We start from the raw sequence: 21,146 nt of genomic DNA, 5'->3' as shown, positions 1-21,146 counted from the left end.
CTAGTTTTCAGAAAGCATGGAACTGGCAGATTTTTGCGTGTGTGATTTTATAGTTGAATAATAAAAAAACTTTTATAAAATAAAATCCAGAACTTTTGTTTTACGCTTACCTTTACTTGAATTAAACGAAAGAAATAATTTGTACTTTTTATTTATTTATTCTCAGTATGTGACTGAAATACATAAATAGTGATCCCTGCGTAATCTTGGGTGGTTCTTGGTTATTATTTCTTGTAGTATTGCAGCATCATAGTTAAATTTATCACATTACTATTATTATTATTATCATTTTATGTATTTTATCATACAGATGCATTATTATTATGTACTAGTAATTTATTGAATCTTTTGTTTAGGAGTGAAGCATTAAATTTCCAGGAATGCTATTTTTTCTGTATTTCAAATATTAAAGTATTATTTAAACGTTTTAACTTAAAAGCTTTGCAAATAACAGTTTTATTGATAGTCATTTATTTAAAAAAAGGATTAAAATAGAACGCAATTTTTTCAATTTCAAAGGATCTCGATTCCTGTATGGCCTCTTAACTCATGTTTTTTTGAGTTTTATGTATAATGTTTATTTTAGTTACTATTTAAAGTAATCCTTCCTGCGTTCTGCGGTTGCTTTAATTTAAAAATGCTGGTAGTATTAATAGTATTATATAAGTTTTTGTCAATTTCTATTGAAAAAATGAATCTCGATAATGGAGTTTTAATTATGGGCTTTATTTACTAAATTTCATTTTCTATCATAAATATATAGATGCTAAAAAAAACAATATTCCAATTTTTTTTTAACAAAGCATATATTTTAAATTGACGTCCCTCTTTGCATACGAGTGCCGGAATTTTAATTAAGTTTGATCTTTTTAAGTTATTGAGCTACCTTCTTAAAGGAACTACGCTGAGACACCTTGTTAGGATTTTCGAATTGTGAACACCAGGTGACCTTCGTGAAGATGTCGGCACTTCCACTGCGGTACACTTTCGTAAACTTGCGTTTGTTCCTGTCAGGGCTTAATTTCTAAGATTAGAAGTGCCGGAGCCCTATGGAAGACTGTCAATAAAGAGGAACAAGAGTAAATAAATAAATAAAATGATTATTAAACTCTTTAATAATTTTAAAATTAAAGAGTTAATTATTATCAAATGAATTGATAGCTATTTAATTAATACTTATAAATTGTTATTTAATCAATAATTATTATATAATGAATTAATTATAATTTAATTGATAATCATTAGATAATTAATTATTATTTATTGAAATAATTAAATAATTAAAATTAAATAAAATGTAAAGAGATAAATTGAAATTTAATACGCGGTTTTAATATAATTTTATTGTTAAAATAAAATTTTCAAGATAAAATTTCTACTGAAATTGTTATTCAGTTACATAAAAGAAGTGCCGCAGTCTTCTTATTCAGGGCTCCGGTGCGTTCCGGCTGGAATTATGATTTATTACAGAAACTAAGAAGCACAGGAGCCGACACTCGGTGGGCTCCGGTTCAATTTAAGCTCTGATCGTAAAGGTGGGGGGGAGTTCTTTTATCATCACAAAAACATTAAATATACTTAAATTATAGCTGATGAAAATTCCAAGGCAAAACAGAATGAGGGTATAACAGAATGAGGATAACAAAAAATGAGGGAAATCTTGGTGAGAGAGAACGTTCTCTTTGACCGCGGCTTTCTGCTGATATAATTATAGCCATCAAGCACATGTGTGGAAGGAGTAAAATGAGTCCTAAATCTGACTCCTAAGGATGAATGTAAAGTTGCTGGTTACGTTTTCCCCCCAATTAGTAGATACTGTGGGAAGACGATGCTTCAGCAGTTTATCTCAGTAATTTAATCTTATTGTACTCGCTGTCACTTAACGCACATTTAAGAACACAAATTTTCCTTCCTGCGAGGATAACTAACTGTAAGCATCGATAACAATACACTAGGTACGATGGCATGGCGAGAAATTTACGCGTTCCTAAACAAACTCCTCCAAATGTATTGCTTTTCTTAAAGGGAAAGGTTTTCGCATGTGAGTGAGGGGACTTTACTTGAACGTCTCAGGTTTTCATGAGTTCGTATTTCTAGGGAAATAGAGTATTGCAAGGTCTGCTTGTTGTTAAACTAAAGCGTTAGGTATTTAAAATTTTTCCCCTTTAAATTGTGGTTTAGTTTTATAAAGAGAAGTACCGGAGCTCATCTTATTTAGGGCTCCGGTGGGCTCCGGCGCAATTTAAGCACTGGTTCCTGTATATTTCGCGGACATTCGGCCGAAATCAATGCTATTATCTTTTCAGCTATCAATCAAATGTTGTCACTTCTTTGGGAATGACATTGCTTGTCAGAGTACTTTCGAATAACATTAATTCATTATTACTTCTTGGAAAAGTCTGCTAATTTCTTTACTGGGAAAGACTTCGGATATAACTTCGTGTCGCGCAGGAGCCATCAAAAATAATTCACGGCTCTGATTATATAAAGAGAAAATTTCTGAGGAAAGGAGCGCTTTTCGAAATCTTCATGTGACTATTATTATGATTTTAAAATGACTTTTTTTTTTAGACATGATTGATTTTTTTATGTTCTCCCTACCGGGAAAAATTTCTCCCTACTCCTTTTGAAACGTTGAAATGTGTCATGGAAAGATTAAGCAGACGGGTTTTTAAGCAGCGTTAAGGAGGAGTGAGTGGAATTTCTCTTTGCTCCCCTCGTGCTTTTCGCCGTTCTACATTTTTTTGGCCTTATGCCATTTTTTGTTAATTTGAGATACGGAAAGTGATGTAGCTTCTTTAAACGTCTTCGAGTTTTTAATGCTTCAATGATAACGAAAGAAGCTAATGACCGGGGCGCGATTTTTTATTTTTGCCCCCTCATTTTAAAATGTATGGCAAAAGTGTATTTAATCTCTTTTAATGTCATTTGTATTAAAAGGAAAATGTTAAATTTCACCATGAATCTTAAGTTTTTTTCTATAGTATTTCATTGAAGTTTTCTTGAGTTCTCCTGTCCATTTGCTGCATCAATTAAGAAAAATAATCCTGATTGCTTTTATCAAATTAGTTTTAAAGCGGTTCTCCCTCTTTCTTATTCATTATCCTTTGATACTCTGACGAATTTTTGTGAATTAGTGTAAAGTATTGTAGTATTTGTATTTTTATAATTTGAGTAAAAAATATAAGGGATATGACTCGGGAAAGCAATTTTTTACTCATATTTTGTATGTTAATAGCATTTTCATAAGAAAACATCCTATGCTTGTATGCTAGTGACATTTCTGTAACATGGTTGCAAGGTTAAAGATTCCTAGCTTGCAAACGACTTATCGTTCTCGTACTTTGGAACTTTGAAGTACTAACGAGTACAACAAAATCCAAATTAATAATTTGTTCGTTACTAACTGGTAGTTAAATAAATATAATTAAAAATAACCTATTCTATCTACAAGCCTTTCTAAAAAAAAAAAAAGATGCGGCCATCTGAATAATAATTCTCTTTTAAAGTTGCCAGCGCATTTCTACGAGTGAAGTGGTTCTGCGTGAAGGCACCATGAATTTATTTGGCCCTTTACATGATTAATTAATAATGCAAACGAAGATCAGACTTACGTTGTAATTTCCAGGCATAAAGTTGGTCTCATACTTATAAAGGTGGCATTTTTCTAGTTAGAAGCTGTTGTAAGTGTGGGTGCGGGCGTTTTATGCCGAGGTATTCTTATTTATGAAAGTTTCTGTATTTTCGAATAGACTAATAGCATAAAGGTTTGAGTATCGTTATGGCAATGGCAGTTTTATCTAGGCATCTTATCTGCTCACAATCTTACCAACTAAAATTTATAAACAATGTTCTCTTGTTAGTTTCTGGAAAATCATTGTAATCTCTCACGAATTTTTATTTCGTTATTGGTTTTGTCCCACACTTTCAGTGGCCTTAATATTTGAAGCTTTGTTGTTGTAGGAAAGGGCAATATCTAAGTTTACATGCTACTGGAAAAAGAAAAGTTCCCATTTCCTCCAATAATAATCCCTCGGATAGTATCGACTTCGGTTTGTTTTGGCCATCATTTCTTGTCTCTGAGGAAAAGAAACGGATGGCTTAGGCGAGCAAAACTAATTACGAACATACCAGCAGGAGCTAGTGCGGCGTGGGGATAGAAACCAAAGCTTGCGATAGAACTACTTCGAACGAAAGAGAGAAAAAGTACTGGAAATTTCGGTTCAGAAAAAGCAGAAGTGGTGCTAGTGGTGAAGGGTCGGGGAGGGAAGTGGCGGGTATTTCACTTTTATCTGCGGAGGGGGACACTTGTCGAACGGAACACGATCCGAGAGAGAGAGAGAGGACATCGCTTAGGTCCACGGGGAAGTCGTCACAGGGGATAATGCCGTGATTGATGATCAATTGTTCGAACTCTTCTCGCCGTCTTTTTCATTCTTTACTTTTGAATACTTATGCTATATAGATAGGTTTGGGAGGGAGAGTCCGAGAGACTTCGAGAAAATCCGGTTCCTGCGCTTCTGCATCCTGCGAACCGTTTCTTGAGGTTCCAGGAGTGTGTGAGGAGACAAGTGTATTGGGAATAAATTTTGGAATTGAAGATATCCCAATTCTTTTTGTCCCTGTTGCCCTTCCTTTTGCGAGATGTACGAAATTTTGGTTTTTCATTTATTTTTGTAAATGTTTTTTAAAAACTTCTTTATCTGCAATTATGCTAAAGCGATATTTTAATCTTCAATTAATTTTTTAAAGAAACTGCAATGGAATATATTTATTTCCCATCTGAACTAGAAACGATAATCATAAATCCTGTTTTAGATTAGTAATGGCGTTTTCATATTGCTAATGCTTCTCAACTGACCACATTCAACTATAGGCTATCTCGTTACATTAATCCCCCTCTCAAAAATCTCAATCCATTTTAAGGGGTTATCAGTTTTTGTCGGAATGCGTCAGTTTATTTTATGTTTTAGCAAGAGGTGTGTGCATAGTAGCGGAAACCTTTTGAAATATTCAATTCTCCCTTTTTCTGATATGTTTCCAACAAGAGTTTTACCAACGGTGGGTGAACTAATAGCTGTCATCGTTACGGTTAGTAAGCTCATTATCAGTTTAACATGTTGAGCGCGGCACTTGTCTTTGGGGACCGGCAGTGAACTTTCCGTGTGGCCGGCGTCGGTCCCTGGGGACCGGCACTGGAATTTTCGTTTGGCCGACAGTATTAAAGTTAAAAAATAAATATAGTCTCAATGAAATGTGATTAAATTTAGTTTTAATGAAATGTATTGAAACATTCTAAACAAAAATACGGCTTAGCTCGCTGCCGGCTGAACGGAAAGGACAGCAAATTGGGCGCCGCGCTTAACATGTTAAAGGTGGCGAGAAAGGCTGCTAAGTGTCGACCGATTTCCTTTCATCTCCCTTTTTCACTATTTCTATTATAGAAAAGTGGACCGTATGTAATAGGAAAAAGAACTCTCGTCCACATTTTTCCGTCTTTCTTAAAATGATATATCCATTTCTAAAATAGTTGTTTTTTACATAATTTATTGCTGAATATACGTTTTAATTTGAAGAGAGGAGTGAAACCAAGTTTAAAATTCATAAAAACTTTCATTAATTTTGTTGCATTCTGCTGCTGTGCATGTTTAATTAAATTTCATGTTCTAAAATAATTTAATTGAAATTGAAAATTAAAAAGAATTAAGTTTTGAATTTGTAATTAAATTTAAAATAAAATTTAATATATGTTGCTTAAATGCAATTTAAAAATTAAGAAGAGTAAATGGGTGGATTTAAAGGATGTTTTATGAATAACTCAGTTTTAAATAATTATAACTATTTTTTTTTTATTGCGTCCTTTAAAAAACTTCTTAAGCCGGTTGTGCCATATTATAAATTTTGTTCATTTGACATTAGTTAGGCTAAGCTGAAATGATTAGCGTAAATAATTATGGAACACGTGTATTCGCATTATTCATTTGGGTATAAGACAATATAAGTAAAGAATTTTTTTACAGTAAAAATGGGAGAAATGTTCTGCTGATTAATCCGAAGTAGATTATTGAGAACTAATTATCACTTTAGGTGAAATAACTTCTTCGTAAGTGCATTTTTCTGCACTGAAGATTTTGCTCTGCATTATTAATTCAAGTAAGCTATTGTTTTGTTGTGACAGTAATATCGAAACAAGCCCACGAAATTCATCGTGGCAAGGAGAGCAAGATTGCGCCTATCGTTGGCAAGAGCCTTGAGCGCAATACTGAGGTGACAGTTCGACTTTGCTCAGTTCGGCCACCAATTTTGATGGAAAGCATGTCTTGAGGGAACGGGTCCGAGTGTCTCCCACCTCTCTGTTCTCATCACAAACTTCTCAAGAAGACTTTCAGCTCGCCGCATATTAAGATTGCCCCCATGCCGCACAGACACTATACATAAATATATTGCCGTTCGGCAAAACATGAAACCTATAATTTATCTTTCAAATTTAGTGAATCCGTTAATTGTATAATAATCTCAGCGAATAAAAAATTACCCTTATAAATAATTTAGCGTATATATTATTTTTATTCATTTTTTATTGATGCCTTTCAGAATGTGTTTAATTTATACTGATGACTGCTAATAATTGCTGGGATTATTGTAATTAATAAAAGATATTCTTAACACAAATTCTACTTGAACAGAATTTAGTTTTTCTTCTTCTTCTTCTTCTTATTATTATTATTATTTACATATATACTTTTGACCCCGAATTTTCTAGTGCTGTCTTTCGCAAAATGAATGTCATCCATCAGATGCTAGATGCCATGATTGATTATTCATTGTTAGAATTATGTTCGCTTCATTCTCTTATTTTTTCCTTGGAGGTGAGGAGGCGACCTCCACCGAAACCGACCCGCGCGCGCTCCATTCTTCTCAGCTCAATCGAATGTAACGCTGCACTGCAGAAAACTTTTCTCGAGGTGTCCTCTTTTTGCTGTTGCATGATGAATTGTAGGCATTAGTGGAGAAAAGGAGCAGGTGACGCGATAATGCTTCGTCTATTTATTTATTTTTTAAATCTCGGCTGTGTTGTGCTCTGAAAGGGTGGTGGAGGCTGTCGTAGTGTTGGTTACCTCCAAATCGTAAATTAAGGGCACCTTCTTATCAGGGGGAAGAGAATTCCGCATCAGTTCTCGAAACTAGAAAGTTGATAAGAAGTTGCTTCAAGTATCGATCGTCACGGTTTTTAGAGGGTTTTGATGATTATTGAAGCCCTTCCCCATTGCCCTTACTTCCTTACGTGAGCTATTACTTCTCTTGTTTCTTAAACTTGGGTAATGCCCAAACACTACCCTTTTATCCTTTCCAATTATTTACATTTATAGTATAACAATGAAAATAAGATAAGAACTAAATATGCCCTCCCACACACATTAACTTGTGTTCTCAAATTACTTGGATCAATAAACATTTACAAAATATCATCATTTTTCATTTTGTCCAGCTGTGGTATTTGGAAGATTATTTTTCATTTCATCCAGCAGTCTAAGACATAAAAGTCAATGCATCAAGAAGGGGTACTCCAATTTGGGAATGGGGGTGGAAACTTTCGATATGTGATGCACATATATAGAAACAGTAATTGTAATGATTAAAAAAAAAAAATCGTACAATTTTTATTCAAGAGAGAGACTGACAAAGTCAACAAGCTAGTAAGCTATTTTGTCCCCCTTTCACCTGGATGCTGGCTGTTATCGTAAGTGGCACAGATTTGTGAAACTGGCCGACTGCGGAATATCTTGACAAATTGTCTTCAGTTCTCGGTTCAATTTGGTTGACATTCTGAAATACCCTGGTCGCTTTCTCAGCAGCCCACAAATGTGTTATATGGGACAGAGAGGTGTAAAAGAGATTTTTAAAAGCGATGTAATGAAAGAGGAGATGGAGTTGTTTTCAAACTCCGATGGCCAACTTCATAAGTTATTTTCTGGAATAAAAGCGCGGAATAAATCCCCTGCAGGAAGTCAAGAGTTACCCGACACACAAAGAGAAATTTCCGGCGCAATTAATTCCGAAATAATCTCTCGTATCCGCTCCTTTTCCCTGGACATCCATGCAGCGCCATTAAAACATAATTATCGGAACCTAACGAATGTAAATGAGAAAGTAATGCGACTGGGGCACCGTTCGGTCTGTTCGAAACGTGCACCCCGAATATAACTCGGGTGGATGCGTTCCTTTCTTCTTTTTAGAAGTCGTCGTCGCTAACGGCCAATCTAAAGTTGATTCAAGAGTAGGAAATAAGATTTGTTATGACAATTGGAAGCGGGATTTGGATGGTATGATTGTTACCTTAATGAATAATTGCTCTTTTAGAAGGAAAGCAGCTCTGAAGGGCGCGTAACGGAACCGGAGAAAAAGCCGGGATAGGATTTTTGGATTATATAGAAATTAAATAGATTTAATTTCAGAAATAGTTATACCATTTTACAAGTAAAACGTATCTGATTAGTTTCATGCTGCCAAAGACGAGAGGGGAAAAAATACGGCCATTGTCTCTTCTCAAATTTCAGAGACTCTGTCTCTTGTGTAACACCCGCATTAAAAATTATCTCTTTTCTTTGTTAGAAGATGTGAGAAAATTCTTGTCTGCGGCCGAAGCAAATTTGTAAGCTGTAGATGAATTTACTATGAGCAAAATGGCTTTTCAGTAGCTTAAGTACAGTTGTATTCTATTTCTTGTCAATAAAATTCTGAGAAAGGCAAATATTCAAATAATAATTGTGCCTGAAATTCCATTTAGTATTGCAACACTTGATTCTTTCAGGAGTTATAAATACTAAATTTATCGTTGTTATTTTTATTCTGCTGTTATTTCGTCGTGGCGTAAATTTACTGGCCTAACCACTACGTATAAAAGCTCCTTTGCTGTCCCCGCAATAATAAAATATTGGTTATCAGTGTAACCGTTGAGACACTGAGAAAACGTTATTAATATTTTGATATTTTTTCAATTATACCTACATTGCATTACGTTGAAAAACAAACTGTAAAAACAAACATTCGGTTTTTTGATATACCAATAATTTTTGTGTATCGTAATCCATTTTCAGAATGGTAGTCATGATTCGGAAAAATGATATCCATAAACTGCCGTTGCCAGGAGATTTTTAAGATTATAGTGCTATATGCTTTTTGTTTTTATCATGATACAGAAATAAATTTTAAGTAAAATGTTTTCGGTTAAAATTAAACTTCTTTGTTCTTGACCTAGCAATAAATTCGCTTGGATGAACTGCAGCAGCGTCCAAGCGAATTTATTGCTAGATCAAGGACAAAGAAGTTAAACAGCTAATTGAAAAGTAATTGAAACGATTGTTTCTGTAAAACAACAGCTAATGGTCCATCTTAAAGTGATTTACAGCGCGAATCGTGCAGCATGAAATAAATTTCGGCAGATTGTCGAAGGCTACTAATAATTATCAATTTAATCAACTAGGCACGAGAAAGTAATCCTAACTCTTACCATAGAATTTTGATTTTCAACTTTCATTTGGATGAAGGCCAAGAAAGGCCTCGAGCAGGAACTAATGTAAGTACTTGAGAAAAATAACTTTGTACAGTTTATTAGTTAATTAATAAAGAAGTTCAATGAGTAAATTATCACAGATATGCAAAACATTAAAACATTCTCACTGATTGTAGTTTCGATAAAGTACGGTTCATCTTTCTCGAATCTTTGTTTATGATGATGAACGCAGTGACATCACAGCGAGAGTTTTGGTGCGTGGTTCAAAAAGAAAAGAGGGGCTTTAAGCAATGTTACACCTCCAACCAAAAGCGAACTGAGTCGTTAACGAGATTGTTATGCAAGAGTATTTCGAAGCCTTCTAAGAAATTGAAATTGAGGGGTGAATTAATGCGAGCAATAATTTTGAACCTCGTAAAACAAAGTTTGTGATTATCAATTCCAATAATGAGTTGCTATTGAAGACTTTTTCGCCTCATTTAGTTTGGCATGTCTTTCGTTTAAAGATATGCGGGGTTGTCCTATAAACACAAAGTCATATTGCAAAGAATTTTTTAAACGTCTCGTGAATGAATCTGCGGAGTAACGTCTCTTAACAGCTGAGGCCATGATTTTATTGACACGTTTAAAAGAAAGCATTATAGTATACTGTTCGAAACATTCAGAAAGAAGAGGGCTGAGTTGAGGGATGATTGTTGGATGGATGGAAGGAACTCAAATGGCCTTAGTTTAAGGATTTAAAATGAAGAGAATGAAAGCTTGGGAAGTTTTTTATACGCGATTGGTAGAAGGATAACCACGAGAAACAGCAGAGTTCTTTAGTTCAACGGAGTATAAGTTAATAACCCAATGAACAGAAATATAAAAGCCCGCATTATATGGATATATGAATGAGAAGAGCGCATGTGTGGGAAAAGGAGACAACAAACGGTTTATCAAAATACTCCTTCGTTATTCGTTATCAGATTTCACAAACAATGTGTCCAAAGCAAACTGTTGAATTCAACTTTAAAAGTAAATTGTATGTTATATAAAATGTTTAGTGCGGAAAGAAATTCTGAGAATCGTGCCTTTGAGAATAGACGTCATGAACACCATCCCCCCCAAAAAAAACGCTAATTAAAAATTTCCCAAATCATGCTTTCTAGATGGTTAGCGCAAATATCATAGAGGATGGGAGAAAGTGGATTGTGGCAAGACCTACGGTTAACTGGTAAAACGTTCCCCGGAAATTAGAACTCGTTTATTCTGGCAAGTCTTGGTCATTTGTAGCAGTTGTTTCTATTTCAAAATCGGTGTAGTGCAATTCACGAAGCCCATCATGTAAAACGTAAACACTGAAACGTACCCAATGCAAGAATCGATTTTCCTTAGAAAACAACTATTAGAAGTTTGGTATTGAAATATAGGTACAAAATCGTAGAAACATTTTAAAGCTTGAATTTGAAAAAATATTCTACGCACAGTGCTGAAAATGTTTTCGTAAAATTCTCTACTTTATTTTAGGGAATACGCGCTTTTTGTAGGTATTAAAAGAAATCAACGAACATGCTTTTGAGTAACAGTGTCCAACTTGGTTTCGAGTACCCTATTTAAGAATTTAATTAATGTTCACTGTCATTCATAGTTCGTTACGTTTCTTTTAAACAAAATTACATTCAACTAGAGTGCTAGTATAAAGCTCACATTCGAGTAGAGATAAGCAGGGCGACGGCGGATGGTTTTAAAATGCGGTGAGGTGCGTAGAGATCCATCATGTGTGAAAAGCCGGGGTGTTTACCTTGTTTAGCTGAGTTATCTTGGAGCTGCTGGCGGTTTGTTGCGAATAACGCGGCTTACAGATTATTTTCCTTCTTTTAATAGGGTAATTAAATTCTTGAGTTCGTGCTACCTGAATTTCTTTCAAGAGGTTTGCGCTCATAATGTTCAACGAAGAGAGCGTTTTCGTTGCATGAACATAATCTCGAATTTTCATCAGTTGACGTCTCTGGGTTGGTTTAATGTTTAGAATGTTTGCTTTTGAGGGTTCTTACGTTCTTTTTAATTCATTCATTTGGTCTGGTGTATTCCAATTCGGTGCGTTTAGTTAGTCATTTATTTTGCTCGTTAAATGTCGCTTTTGTCAGTCGCAAATGCTCGTGAGTGCTTGGCACTAAATAAGACAAAAAATTCAGAGCATCCTCATTTGTTTTCTCGAATGCGATTTGAATTTTAATTAATTAATAGAAGAGATGTGTAATTTTGCAGCTTATGACGGCTACGTGCCACAGTCTTCGTATCCTTTTTTTATAACCGTGACCATAATTTTTATCTGTCAATTTTGAAACAGATATTTTGATAAAAGTGGATGCCGTCTAGAGCAGTATTCGTTTCTTAATAATTATGTTGCTTCTGGTACAGTGCCGCAAATCTTAAAATATTTGTTGAAGACAGCTTGCGAGCGTTTTGATCCGGTTGTAACAGAAAGCAGTAATTGTTTAAATTCTGGAACAGATATTTCCAGCGATACTGCTCCAGATATGATGGCTGTAAAAACCTCTTTTGCCTAGTAGTTACAAAAGTGCTGAAAATAGTTCCTAAAATTTTGAAGTATGAATTAAATATCTCTTGATTCCTATCAATTCGTTTTATACAAACTGTTTAAAATTTTCGAAGAAGGAAACTTACAGAATCAGCTGGACCCTCTCTGGGCCTCCTTTGTCAGTACAGTGTCTAACGATGCTTTATATGCTTACAAGCACCCACTCAGTTACTTGCGCAATATGCATCAATGGGAGAAGGAATGGGTGTTTGTCAGTGTATAAGTATTTGGCATGGGGACACTTAATACACTGCCGAGACGACAGTCCTCTCGAGTGGTTTTTTAATAGGGAAAGAAGGATTAAAATCCGTTCCCCGGGGTATTCTGCATCCAAACTAAGGCGGAGCTGGACGCTAATAGTGGTGGGATTATAATTGTACGACCAGTAGTGAAATTTTGATCTCACCCAGTCTGTCTCTACCCATGCTCGCTTCGGGATTGGAATCGCATGGACACTATACGTTTGGTAGCTGCGTATGCCGCAAGAGGGCACTTGGAATATGCACTCAGCCACAAGAGGGCACTTGGAATATGATATAAGCTTTTGTTTCCTTCTGTACTTAAACTGGGAGTTGCGATAGGCACGAGACCCAGTCGACCAAAACCAGGTAGTAGTAAATAATCTCTTATAATTTTTTCCCCTAGTTCGTTCCCCTAGTATAGAAACTTTAAAATTTTTCGAAGCTAGAAAGTATGGAAAATCATCTTTGACGTCGCTTTGAAACAAGGATCTTCCATTACCCTCTGGACGTACTAGCCAGCCACTTACACTAAGAGTGTATGAACGAAGCAATGCAATAATTCCTGTCAAATTTACGCAGCTGTGGTGGATGTATTCCCATTTGTTATCATGGGCAAGCGCTGGTTCATGGATTAATTAATATGGCTAAGCAAGATTTTGGTGTATAACATAATAAGTCAGTCATTTCCCTTTAAAAACACATTGAATGGTTTTTTTTTTTTTTTTTTTTTTTTTTTTTAGATATGTAGTTTTAAAATGGTATCCCGTTTTTTAACTAAGCAACCGCTTCTGTGTAAATAACTTTCACCAAGAAAAATATCATTTGGTTCGTTAGAGGCAGTTTCTTCGTTTTATGAAATGCGGAGTCTTTAAATGCCCAAAAAACTATGTATCAGTCGTAGGATTGAGAAATACACCAGGATGAAAAATCGCTCTTATTCCCGTTGGGAAATCGCTCTGTCTATTCCCCTGCAGCATCATTATTCGTCTCCATTTTTGCCCCGTCACCGAATTGCGAAAGTTATGTGGATTATCTTTGACTTTCGTTGCCTTATTCTTTTCACCCTGCGCTGTCTTGTGGCCTAATAAAAGCAGCTAGCTAGCTCCTCTCTTGACATCTCCCGAAAAAGAAAATAATTGCGAGGAAAATATTATTTGAGGCTGAAAATGTATGTCGTCGATGGTGATTTCTCTCAGTCGTCGGTTTAATTAATTTTGAAAAGGGCCGAAGTATGGTGACGCAGAAGCGAAAACATTGATGTGTGTGTGTTAGCTTCAATATTTTTCTGGCACATGTGTTCATTCTCTCGATAATTTTATATGCCCTTTATTTTTTTATAGTATCATTTCGGTTTTGTTTTCGTTTTTAAAATTTTTCTTAGGAACTGGGAGAGAAGTATATGCGTGTTCATTTCTTTATACGTAAAATCTTTTCGTTATTTTATGTTTCGCGAGATAAAAGAAGATATAGATGCAAGATTATTTTTTCGCTCTTGTACCCCCCCCCCCCCGCTCATTTGAAGTTGAGAAAGTTGTTATCCGTTAAAAATGTGCTCTTCTAAATCTCCGAATAAACATTTTTAGATTGCGTATCAGTAAAACTATGAAAGTAAAAGAAATGCATCCGAGGAGTGATAAAAAGTTTCGTATAAAGTGGCGCGTAATTTGTAATTTACATAATGAATAACATTTATGTTCCTAACGTTAAGTGCAGTTTTTGGAAATATGTGTATATTATTTAAAAAATAATAGCAAGCAAATGGCGGCCATTTTGGTTTCGACTGGATGTGCTCTGTTCAGGAAATTTTTCATAATTCTTGTTATAATTTCGCATCATTACTCATGAATTTGACTTAACTTATTTGTTTACGCCTTTTCTTTCAAGTAGGTCTTGAGAAAAATTCTGTGGCGGTCGCGAAGGCCAGCAAAAATCGGAAAATGGCGTGATGGACAAAAATTTAAATCAGGAAAAACCCCCTTTCAACCCTTTTTTGGTTTAAAATGTTGAATCAGTCGGTCAGTTTCTAGAATAGTAGGCTTGTTGCATGCATCAAAAGATGTTGCTTTACATCCAATTAATAAGTAAAATGTTAATTTTTAACCTAAAATTTAACATTTTTCGGTAGGGTATTGACAGTTAGTGATAATTAAATATACCGCCTAAAAGAAAAAATCCCCAAAACACGCCCAAAAAGTAAGTAAGTAAACACGCCTTTATTCAAAGTGATCTGCATGGAGGAGTTTCCTTATAACTTAAAATCTTTAAACTTTGTTGACTTTCGGAACATAAAACTTTATTTTTATTTTATTTTATTTATTTATTTATTTATTTTTTGTTTGTTTTTGTGAACCCGGTGTCTTCCTGTTTCCGCGAAATCATGAATCTTCATTACCTCCTTCCCAAAGGGGTTGCATACCGGGAGGCTGACTGGACATTGGTCTATCCCGAAATATAGGAAAGGGGGGGATTAGGAGAAAAAAAAATAAAAGAAATAATTGAAAATTATTTACGATCTCAGATATTTGCACGAATGAAGCTAATACTGTATTTAAAAGGAAAGAGAGTGATGTTCAAACTCTATGATGATTTTGGCAATGAACTAAAAAATAATATTCTTCCGAAATTCTGCATACAAGTAAGTTATAATAAAATCTTTTAGAATAAATATTCGTCTTAAAACGAAGTTCTAAAATGACTTTCTTTCTTCTAAAACGACTTCAGCTTTGGTCTTCATTGCGCTTTTGCAGCTTTTAATTCTTTCACTTATGCAAATCCAATAAACTACATTTTCCTTATTTCTATTCTGAATTCGATATTGATTTAACCTTTATAAAGGGCTAAAGGTTTATTTTCCTTTTAGTTTCAATGATGCCTAAAACATCCATAATTGATTAACGTAACAAGAGCTAATATTTAGCAGAATTACAAACAGAGTGAAACTAACGATTTCGAGAGGTGCCTAAACTAAGACATGTATGTCTTCAGTCTAACAAAGACTTAACTTATTCACAAAGAAACTGCCTAGTTTTTCTTAGTGACTCATCCTGACATCTCCTGAGGAGCTATGAGAGGGGGGGGGTACCCCCCCCTCTCAGGAAGGATTTTGAAAAACGCGGAAGGAAGAATTTTGAAAAACGCGGAAAGAGGAATCGTGGAAACGAAACTAATTCGTTACTTTTCTTAAACTTTAAAAATATTGTAACGGTGCATACATTTTGTATGAAAGACGGAAAAAGAAGTCGTCGTTTCATTGCAATTTTTATTGAATAATTTAAGCACCAATTCCTCAAGCTTAGTTATCAGTTTATCGATCAATAAAATACTAATTTATTATTAATAAAATATATAATGAATTTAGCTATTTAACTTTGAATTTAGATATTTAACTTTGCTTTTCTGATGATATTCATTTTTTTTTTTTTTTTTTTTTTTTTTTTTTTTTTTTTTTCCGGATTTCATTTTGACTTGCAAAAGCCTTAGAAAAGTTACCATTTAGCTCCAGGATATCGCGCTGAACACCGTTTGAAGACCATCTACTTAAACATTATTTTAAGAGTTTCCGCACAGTTAATAGCTTAATAAAGCTGTAGTTCGAGTAGCAACTCATAGTGATTGAAATAAATTCCTTCGTCGAATTATAGTATTTATGTGCTTCACTCTGAACAAGACGAGAGGTCTCTTTTCTCTGTTTTTAATTGAAAGCGGGAAAATATATCAAAGAAAATTAAATGCCACCTTGGACGCTCTCTCAAGGCTCAGGTGCAATGTACAGATCCCAGGTGGCCATGATTCTCACATCCGGCGTGAACAATTGAAGTCATGTACCGACCTTCAGTAGAGTCTATTTTTTCCTGGATCTTCAATCAAATGGATTCCATTTTTTTGCTATCTGGTGTTTCGCTTTTGTAGGCATGCTGTTTATCACTTCTTATATGGCTGCGAAGTTTTTGCTATCTAAATTGGCCTCTCCGTCCAGGGGATTGATTGCCTTTTCGAGCACGGATTTATATGTGTTGGCTTATTACATTTTTGCTTGTGTATGAAAAATGCTTTTGTTTAACCTTCCAGCACACTCGCGTCGTATTTTTTACGACATTCGTTATTTTACAGTTTTTGGCACGAAAAACGACAGAACAAAATATTAATCTTATTATTCCAAAATACAAATGATATCGCATTCAAATATAAGTAAATTATTTTTAAGCTCTTATGTTAGTGAGATGGAAATGCAATGATGTATTTCATTATAGAGCATTTAAAATTTATTATTTAATAATTATATTTTAAAATCAAGCTAATTTGACTATTCATCAAATGCAAGTATAGACAAATAAAGAAGGAAAACACCTTAATAGGAAAAAACGTAAGTTTAGCATTACTTTACTTCTGCAAGGAAATTTACTTCTTACTGGTTACAAAAGCGCACTTTAAACTAACTTTAATATTTTTATTTATTTCTAAAAAATAGAAATAAAAGAAAATAAGGAATGAAATCGCTATTGTTCTCCCATCTAAAGGTTTCCTTTTCTTCATCAGATAATTCTTGGAGAATGCGAGCAAAATCAGCTGGTTGCACACTTCCCCCCCCCATGAAAACTGATATAAAATTTACAGAGCCAAAGGTATTCAAATTAAAATAATACACGGCAATTAATAACACAGAATTACTAAATATTTTCCGAATTTTCACCCACGAACACGCGCGTGTCGTAACTTTTACAAAAAAGGCTGTCACAGCACGAATGCCCAGTTAAAAAAAAAAATAAAAAAAAAAAGTCAAATGACTTCCTGTTGGCACACCGTACATAAATATTTTTAAGCCAATTTATTTTGTGTTGATTCACTTACAGTATTCTTGTAATAGATATGTCAAAACGGCAGCAATAGGGAAACTCATTAAACTAGAGAGATTTTCTATAAACGTGATAAATTAATATAACGATAATTGTCGAGCATAAAAAAGGCTTAAAATTGTTAAGGAGGGAAACATGTTCATTTGATTAAAACTTGAATTATCTCTTATGCAGGTAGTTTTTGTTACTATCGCAGCAACTAGTTGCACAATTTAATGCTTATTTATGCTTGAGAAACCAAAGTAATTGAAGCGCCGGCTGATGTAAGAACTCTTATTTAAAATTATTAAAAATAAAGACTTCCTACATGATATAGGAAGTATAATGAATGAATTCATGCACTGTGAAATATATATTGTAAATAATTTTAAAAAGACTTTAGCTGAAAAAAGAATATGAATTTGGGAGATCATCGATACTAAGCCAGAGGGACATTTAAATCAAATGCTTATGCAAGCCGTTCTTCGTTTGCATCAAAACGTTAGGAAGCTACTAGAAAAGAATAGAACATTTAGAAATTTAATTAAAAAAAAAGAATCTGGTTATCATGCTTGTTATTTTTTATTTAGTTATAAAAGTCTGCGAGACTTTTTATAACTAAATAAAAAATGTTTCGCATGAAGCTTTATCCTTCTGACGATTTTTTTATAAATAACTGGTTTTCTGTAGACAACCAGTCAGGTGACCCGATGCCAAAATTCTAATTAAAAATCTAATTAAAATTGTAGAGATTCTCTGTTTACGTTAGCACAGTTTCAGATCATAAAATAGAACATGGGAACAAAATAGCAATGGATTTTTTTTTCTAGAATTAAATTTTATGTTCAATTGATTATAGAAAAATTTTAAATCTATACATCGTCGGAATATACTTTTCTAAATAAAGAACAAGAAGAAAAAAATTTGTATTTGCATGTATAACAGATTAGTTAAAAAGTGCAAAATGCTTTTTTGAATTTTATGTAACTCAGGGTTACCGTGTAAGATTTATTTTAGTTAACAGTTTTTATTTTTAATGTTTTAATGTTAATTTTTACTTCCTTGTACGAAGTAAAGGAAATATTGTAATAGCAAAAATTTAGGGTGTCATAGCTGTAAGAAAATTGCCATTTTGATTGCTGCCACTTGAATTTTCCTTTTTCTTTCTTTCTTTTTTTTTTTTTTTCCTTCTCTTTTTCCACTTGAATTTTCCTTTTTCTTTCTTTCTTTCTTTCTTTTTTTTTTTTTTTCCTTCTCTCTCTCTCTCTCTCTCTCTCTTTTTTTTTTTTTTTTAAATCCCCTGTGAGATCTATACGTATGGATAAAATTAAGGACCATGTGGGGGTAGTTTTAGGTAGGGTCATAGAAGAGTCCTGTATAGTGAAATAAGTATTTATTAACAGGTTTAAGTTACACACGGACTTTACATTTAACTTTAAGAAAATTACAGAGCAAGAGTTTGGTACAACCTATCAAGTGGGACACTTGGCTTTTACTGAAGTATTTCTCTGGCTACTCACCAGAGGGCAGCCTTGTTGTAACAGTTAGTCCAACAGTTTATGTTAAAGGCTTGGTTACAGGACTCGTTTTCTTTTCAAGAGGGATCTGAATGAGATTTTTTTTGTGACGTCTGTATGTACGTTCTTAGGTATGTATGTATATCGCATAATTCAAAAACAATTAGCCTTAGAACGATTAGCCGTTCCTTTTTTTTTTTAACCCTTTGCGGCACAGTGTCGCCGGTCTGAACACACCTAAAAATTTCCTTCTGTAGGTTACTCTGAATCTTCTTTATTTATAGTAGATGGCAGCTCAAAACAAACCAGTCATTATATTTTAGCGATGTTTAGTTTTTTAAGACCCTCATTTTTCAAAGAAATCTTCCAGATTTTTTTTTAAGGGTATAAAAGGAATTGTTTGAAAAGAAATTTCTATGTTATTTTTTTGGCTGCATGCTAATCTCCTTATTATTGTATATTAGTTTTAAATTTTTACCTTCACATCTTACCTAAAATCAAATGGCGAACCCTTGGTGTGCCCAGACCGGGCGCACCGATAATCTAGGACAACTGAGAGTCTGTATTCTTTGTTTCTCTGCTTCTCATCGGTCCGTTCATTGACAAGAATGCTCGTTTCAACACTCTTTTCGAAGCTCTGGCACACCCACAGAATTAAAACGATAATTGCTATCTTCACAAAATTTTACTTGTGTACTCCTCTAGGCCTAATTAGACTGCCTACCTTTTTGTTTTTATCAGAATCTTTAAAAGGTAGCTTGCCGGAAAGGTTTAATGCAATCGACTGCACTAGATGTGTATGTATGTATGTGTATATATATATATGCACATACATTCATATATATATATATATACACACAACAACATATAATGCACCCTGCCCATCTCGGTGTTTTTTTAAATTCTTATTTGATGATAAATTGCGAATTTTTTGCTTTAAAAAGGGTTGAATTATGTTATTCTTAAGGCTCTCGTGAAGGTTTTTATGCCTATACTTAATCTGCATGCAATAAATAGTTGAAGAATTATCGGCAGTCGAAAAGTGTATTGGCGCAAACTTGGCGCGTATTTGTTTGCATTTGAAATTCTTAGTAGCATAGAGAATTAAGCTTAGTTGGGTCACCAACCCTCAGTGTCGCTCTCTCCAGTGGGACCAAAAGTTAACCCTAAATTTTGGTACGCCGAAAATTTTCTGTTTTTGTCGGATTGCCGAATTGCTCTTTTTTTCCTAAAAACTCTAATTTTAATTTGGGGAGGGGGGGAGGGTTTCTTTAAAGATATTTTGAATTTTTAGGTACTTTTTGCTTTACCGCGGAGTGAGAACTGAATTAATTCTCGAAATATGTATATCTATAATGAAATTCTGAAATTCGAGGAAATAAGTTTAAATGAAGTGAGGCAAAAAATGTATGTAATTTAATTGGCCGTACAAGGAAGTCAAGTGGTGTCTACATCAGATTTTTTTCTGTAGCTTTTGTTTCCTTTGTCCACTTTGTACAGAATACAAATTAGTGTGGGTTTTGATGGCGATAGGAATTGATCTTAATTCTCCCCACCCTTTCCTTCTGGTTTATCGCGTTAAATTCCTGTGGTAAAAGTGAACAGGGAATTTTCGAATGTTATAGCCGAAATGTTCTACAACGAGTCATTGAAATATAGATAGAAAGATAATAAGCTTTATTTGCTTCCGGTCAGCGATGACCCCAATAACAGTTTGTGTGTATCATCTCATGGAAAATAAAGCAATTCTTCAGTTTTTAAAACATTTTGTTTGAAGAATTGTTCTATAAGGTTATAAAAAAAACTAAAATACACAATGCTTAATTTCGAAAAGCAAAGACGATACAGACAGCGAAGCACCTTTTGCATCGTGAAGTGACCGCTTTGGTAATTCTAGTGTCAAACACTGTCGTACATATATGTCATTTTTATAATCAGCTTTTCATTGTCATTCGCATCGTATGAAAAGACTCACTAACTGCAAGAATAGGTTTCTGTTGAAGGATGGAGTGTTGTGTACACGTAAACCCAACCTGGGCCAAAGAACGTCTATGCCTGGGCTTCCCAATGAAGCCTTCTCATTCCTCCTTTCGAAATCGGCAGCTCTATCGTGTAATCTTTCGCGGAGAAGTCATTCGATGCCGAAGACAATTGCTGCTTAAGGCTGGAAGCGAGCCAGGCTTTGGAAGGATTTACTGCAACTCCCAACTGCGTCTTTTCATCCTCCGGACTGCGGAATTAACTGCAAAAGGAAAACTTCAATCAAAGGGGGGGGGTCTAACATGAGAGTCGAAACTAATTGCTTTCCACCCGATTACCGTGTTCGTCGCTGACCGAGAGACTCGAAAAGGATGGAAGTTTTTCTACCAGTGCTTTTGTCTCTTTTCCGTTAGAGCTCTCTTTTTCTTCAGTGTTATGTTACTGGTGTGATGTTGGTAACGTGACATCGGTTGCAATGGA

The 21,146-nt window shown here is 34.5% G+C and overlaps 1 protein-coding gene across 1 annotated transcript in view; it reads left to right on the top strand.

The window, feature by feature from the left end:
- The window catches only part of LOC118183739 (neural-cadherin-like), a 544,211-nt gene that overhangs the window by 252,220 nt on the left and 270,845 nt on the right, over positions 1–21,146 (top strand). The window lies entirely within an intron of this gene.

The sequence above is a fragment of the Stegodyphus dumicola genome, chromosome 4 (genome assembly GCF_044657685.1).
Source record: "Stegodyphus dumicola isolate Sdum_Otavi_A_Nest chromosome 4, ASM4465768v1".
Lineage (NCBI taxonomy): Eukaryota > Metazoa > Arthropoda > Arachnida > Araneae > Eresidae > Stegodyphus > Stegodyphus dumicola.
Note: the sequence above shows the minus strand (reverse complement) of the source record. Positions and strands in the feature narration are given on the sequence as shown.